Source organism: Gossypium arboreum, chromosome 5 (assembly GCF_025698485.1).
Source record: "Gossypium arboreum isolate Shixiya-1 chromosome 5, ASM2569848v2, whole genome shotgun sequence".
Lineage (NCBI taxonomy): Eukaryota > Viridiplantae > Streptophyta > Magnoliopsida > Malvales > Malvaceae > Gossypium > Gossypium arboreum.
This window is the reverse complement of record NC_069074.1, coordinates 81,259,383-81,265,848: the sequence shown is the minus strand read 5'-3', so window position 1 is coordinate 81,265,848 and position 6,466 is coordinate 81,259,383. Positions and strand designations below refer to the sequence as shown.

General features: G+C 34.7%; 1 pseudogene; it reads left to right on the top strand.

The window, feature by feature from the left end:
- Positions 1 to 5,063: 5,063 nt before the first annotated feature.
- Positions 5,064 to 6,016, top strand: LOC108481532 (zingipain-1-like; annotated as a pseudogene).
- The last annotated feature ends 450 nt before the right edge of the window (positions 6,017 to 6,466 follow it).

The window sequence follows — 6,466 nt, the reverse complement described above, 5'->3', positions numbered from 1 at the left end:
ATCACATAGCTCCTAGTGACATGTCACTTGTATCCTAAACTAATCCTAAAGTTCGAACGAGATTCTTCGATACCACATTTCTATCGACTTGCTCGTAACATCGATATTAATACTTCTAGCATCAATTATATACTCCTGGCATAATTAAGCATACATCATAATAGACTTTAAACATTTAAACACATAATATAACATCACATTAGATATGTAAATACTTACCATTCATGCAATATTAAGCATTTAAAGTATGGTACATGTTGCATAATTTACATATGAACTTACCTCGGTACAAAATGATAGAAACGAGCTTAATCCTTGTAAACTCTGTTTTTCCCCCAATCAAGACCCGAATCATATTTTTCTTGATCTATAATGCCAAATTTAACTTGTTCAAAATATACATTATTCCAATTGACCCAAAAATCATACTCGGGTAGAATTACCATTTTACCCCTAACTTTTCACTTATTTACACTTTAGTTCCTAGGCTCGTAAAATGAAATTCATGCATTTTCTTTGTTACACAAGTCTACCGATTCATATTCCCCCTTATAACAACCCATATTTTTCATTAAATTACATTTTAACACATATTTTTACTCCTTTTGCAAAAAGGTCCTTTTAGGGGTTTTCTTGAAAAATTACTTAGTAAAAGATGTTAAACACACATCACACTTTCATATTATTCCGATAATCATCAAAATACAAACATGTCACATATGGTTCATATTTCATACATGAACCCTAGCTCAAAATATGGCTAGAAATAGATAGATCATGCTTCAAGGATTTCAAAAATGGAAAGAACATTAAAAACAGGACTTGGGAGCACTTACAATCAAGCTTGAAAAGTTGAAAACCCTAGCTATGGAGTCCTTGAAATTTTTGACACTTAGGGAAGAAGATGGACACCGTTTTTTACTTCTTTTTCCCTTTTTATTCTTTAATTAACCAAATGACCAAAATGCCCTTAAGGCCTTTCTTTCCAATTTTTCCTATTCATGTCCATTTTTGTACAAAACTTTAGAACTTGGTAAAATTTCTATTTAAGGACCTCTAATTAATAATCCAATGCAATTTCATACTAAAAGCTTCTAGAACATGTATTTTGCAACTTATTCAATTTAGTCCCTAATTTCAAACATGAAATCATATCATGGACCATCAAATAATCATAAAAAAAATATTTCTACTTCAAATTTGTGGTCTCGAAACCACTGTTCCAACTAGACTCTAATTCGGGATGTTACAGTTGTGAAGTTGGGGCTAATTGAAGGCTTTCAAGATGTTATTCCTGGATAGAATTTTACTCATTTACAATTCGTGGATGACACTATACTATTCTTAAGATCAGATGAAAATGAGTTGAGCAAAGCGAAGTATATTCTACTATGTTTTGAGATCTTTTCGGGTCTTAGTATCAATTTTAATGAATCTTGTCTAGTGGGGTTTGATGGAAATGAAAAAATATTATATCAGATGATAGCAATATGTAAATGCAAGATAGGGTCTTTGCCTTTCAATTACTTAGAGATTCCTTTGGGAGCGGATTCAAGGAGAGTAGTCACTTAGGACCCTATTGTAGAGAGATTTAGAAAAAGATTATAAGGGTGGAAATGTCGTACACTCTCATGGGATGCAAAGATAGTGTTAATCAATGTTGTCTTGTCATCTTTACCGAGTTATTTCATGTCATTATTTCAAGCTCTGGTGACAGTATTTAAAAAGATCGACAAGATAAGTTTGTTGAACACATCTTAATCGAGTTACAAGTAAACCGGAGGCATTTTCTTTAGAGTTTTTATTTAAGATTTCCATAAGATTTTAGCCTAGATTAAGATATTAATATGCTTAAATAAAAAAAAAATCTAGCTTTTAGAACCCTGTAGGACTATCCTCGGTAGGCATTGTGGGGGTGCTATAACCTTCCCCATACGTAACCATACTCCCGAACTCGAAATTTGGTGATGAGATCGAGTCTAGACTTTTAGGATTTTTTCCGTAGTATTAATTCTAGATTTTTAGACGATAGGTGGCTTACCAACCTAGCCCTAATTTGTTAGTGGCGACTCTACTTTAATTTGCTTACTAGGCCGCTGTACTCTTAGATAGGCAACATTATAACAACAATAATTATCAACGTGTCGACCACAAACGAATTCAGATTCTACAGAGGCCTTTGTCAAGGAGATCCACTATCCCCATTCTTATTTATTTGTGATGGAAGTGCTTCATTTGGCAATGGATAAAGCTGTGGAGTAAGGGCTAATTAAAGGCTTTCAAGATGTTATTCCTTGATAGAATTTTACTCATTTACAATTTGCAGACGAAGCTATATTATTCTTAAGAGCAAATAAAAAGGAGGTAAGCAACACGAAGTATATTCTACTGTGTTTTGAGATATTTTCGAGTCTTAGTATCAATTTCAAAAAATCTTGTCTAGTGGGGTTTGATGTAAATGAAGAAATATTATATCAGATGGCAGCAATATGTAAGTGCAAGATAGGGTCTTTTCCTTTCAATTACTTTGGGATTCCATTGGGAGCGGATCCAAGGAGAGTAGCCACTTGGGACCCTATTGTAGAGAGATTTAGAAAGAAATTATTGGGTGGAAATGTTGTACTCTCTCATAGGCTGCAAAGATAGTGTTAATCAATGTTGTTTGTCATCTTTACCTATTTATTTCATGTAATTATTTCAAGCTTTGGCAACGGTAATTAAAAAGATCGACAAGATAAGGAAGGATTTTCTTTAGGGGAGTCTGGATGGTAAAAAGAAGATGGCTAGATTAATTGGAAAAAGCCTACTAAATATAATTAACGGAAACTACACAACTAGCCACTCAACCATTAATATGTTTCTATTTTGATCATGTAATTGTAGAATATCCTATTTTTCACTAACGTTACCAAAATTTGATATTTTAGTTACTCCTCAATTAAATAACTAATGGAGTGCTCATAGCCATTTTTATTGGCATAATAACAAATTGGATAAAGTATAAGAATAGTCACCCAATTATTTAATTCGTTTTATTTTGGTCACTCAATTTTTTTTTTACTTAGTCACACAACTTTTTGAAATTAAATATTTTAATCACTCTTACTGTTAACTTAGAAATTAACATATAAAGAGAAATGTCTTAATATATTTAGGGTAAATTACACCAACAGTCACCCAACTTTGGGGTGGCTGACAAAATAGTCACCTAGGTTTCATTTTAATCACCCAACTTTTGAAAAGTTACAAAACAGTCATTTTTGTCATTTTTCGTCACAGACGTCACGGCAAAGTGACGTGGCAGGTGACGGCGTCATTGTTGTCAAAAAATCGTCCAGCTGGCCGGTGACTCACTTTAACAGCCTTCCCAGCACCATTTTAGGGCTAGAGAAAAAAAAAGAAAGAGGAGGAGGAGAAGAAGAAGAAGAAGAAGAAGAAAATTACTGGGTTCGGGAAATAGGTTAGACGATTGTAAAAAGGAACGACGCGAGCCATAAAGAGAATGGTTACCTGCAGTGAAACGATGAAAAGGAGCAGCCATAGAAATGAAAAAGGTTGAAGATGAAGAGAGGTGAAGGAGCTGTTTGTTTTTTTAGGAGAGTATATAGCGGCGCTGCTGGAGTTTGGAGGCATTAAGACAGTACCAAGCTCACATTCGCAGCCTCAACTCTTACGATCGCCACAAGAAATTCTTGAACAATTATGGTAAAGTTTCCTTAATCGAATTTCTTGTTACAGTTACTGTTTTGTTTTTTTTTTCACATTAGTAAATATTTGCATTTCCTTAATCTGTGTTACTCGTCAAAAATACCTGCTGTGTTACTTTATTGCTTAGTTAATTGGAAATGGAAATGAAAGGAATTATGCAAATAGTGAGTGTTGTATTTGTTACAGGGCTGCTCAGCCTATTGAAGAGCATTCTCCATTACAAGTATGTAAAACAGGCAAAAAGTTTTATGCAGAGCCGAGGCTTTGGTAATGGGAACACTCGATAAAAGATTAGCTAATATCTTAGAAACCCCCTTTTATTAGGTATCTTTCTTGCATTACAATTCAGTCGACTAAGCTAATATCTAATTTCTTAGGCATATAGTACCAATGTTGCTGCTTTTGGTGTATAAGACGCTACTGTACAGAGAAACCTCCAAATGATCTATTGACTTGATGAGGAATCCTTCTTTAGCTATGGGGGAGAAACAGATTCAAAGACATTGGTGGGTCATGCTTGTGAATGCAGAAGAATTAGATGAGTTCTCGAACAACTGCGGACATCTCCTTTAAGCCATTGGTACTGCAGACAGTTCCATAGTTTTCAGTAGTCCAAAGTTGCAGTTCCAGAATACCCGTAGTAAGAGTTAATATTGGGAGGATTGGCGATCGACTTGCGTGTTTCTAAAATTGATGTTCCCTCTATTGATAGTATTTATGTTGTCTTGTTTGTGTTCTTTGTAAATGGCGGAGGCACACTGTTTGTTTATGCAATTTGTATCATTGTGTTGGTAAAACGACTGTAAACCTATCTTGTTCTTTTTTGTTCAATGAGCTTATGTATTTAATTTACGTGAAAAGGGCGGATTCAGTGACTATTCTTCTTCTTCTTCTTCTTCTTCTTCTTCTTCTTCTTCTTCTTCTTCTTCTTCTTCTTCTTCTTCTTCTTCTTTTCTTTTCTTCTTCTTCTTCTTATTCCTCTGTTAAAGGGGTTTTTTTAAGTTTTTTTTTAACTTTTTTCATCCAACGTGGCAAGTTAACTGGCCACGTCAGCTAGTTAACTTGCCACGTCAGCTAGTTAAGTTGCCACGTCAGCTATTCTGTTAACACACTAATGGGAACTGTTAGTTAGTGACTGTTTTGTCACTTTTTTATAACGTTAGTGACTGTTTTATTATTTTTCAAAAGTTGAGTGACTGAAATGAAACCTAGGTGACTATTTTGTCAGCTACCTTAAAGTTAGGTGACTGTTGGTGTAATTTACACATATATTTAAGGAGAACTTGGAATACATTGAGAACTTTAACAATGGAGGAAATAGGAGTTTTAAGTCAGGCCTCAATAAATTTGCAGACATGATACAGGATGAATTCATTGCAACTCACACCGGATACAAATGCAGAACAATCCCACGATGTCCGGATTATGAAAACTACTCAAACGCTCCGATAAACTTCGATTGGAGGGACCAAAATACCGTCACTCCTATAAAGTTTCAGGGTCGATGTGGTAAGTTTTGGTATATATAAACTGTTAAATTCTTGACTGAATTTATGTTATAAAAATATTTTAATAATTTCATAATTGAATTGGTTTTCAATTAACTTAACACACAAAATCATTTAAAAGTTTAAAATAATTAGATAAATATTTTTCCGCCAAGCATTTATTTATTTATTCACTAATACTAGAAAAGGGTTATTTGTTGGTTTACTTTCCGGGATGTTGTTGGGCATTTTCTGCAGTGGCAGCCGTTGAAGGGTTAATCAAAATCAAAACTGGAAAATTTATCTCATTTTCTGAGCAACAACTGTTGGATTGCAGCACAAATGGAGGAAACCAAGGTTGCAATGGAGGATGGATGACGAATGCTTTCGACTACATTAGCCAAAACCAAGGAAAAACCACCGATAAAAGCTACCCATATCAACAAATGCAAGAAACTTGCGACACACAGATAAACAAAGTTGCCACCATCAGTGTCTATCGAATGGTGCCTGAAAACGACGAAGAAGCACTGCTTAAGGCCGTCACGAATCAACCGGTCTCGGTTGCACTTGTAGGCCATGGACGAGACTTTAAGTTTTACAATGGTGGAGTGTTTACAGGAGATTGTGGAAATTCTCTCTCCCAAGCAGTCACCATTGCTGGATATGGGACAAGTGAAGAAGGTTTAATCTATTGGTTGATTAAGAATTCATAGGGAGAAACCCGGGGTGAAAATGGGTATATGAAGATTCAAAGGAATGTGAATATGCAAGGTGGTTTATGTGGTATTGCCATGAAAGCTTCGTACCCAATTGCATAAGTTCATATAGGCCAGTTACTATAATTAGCTAGTCGTGTCAAATGGTCTAAGATATATGTTGTATTTGTTCTTTTTTTTTCCTTTCATTTGGTATTGATGTCTGTTATCTCAATGGCAATTTTTTATCATTATAATGAATAAATGATTATTTATTAAAAAGAAAGCTTCCAAAAGCAAATCAAAGTGGCAATGTAGCAAAAGTTTGATAGTTATGTATGGGAACAACTATTTGCTTGATTAGCTTCTCCATCAACATGGAAAAGGTGCAAAAATGGAAGCTGGACATGAGCCGCTTTCCATCAACAATGAAAGCACGGATAAGTGAACGGCCAAAGTCATTGCTTTCTAACTTTCAAATAATAGTCAAACTATCTCCTTCTAATTTTATGTTTTGAAAATCCATGTCCAGGGCAAAAAGCAAAGCACGAAAGACAGTATAAGCTTCTGCTA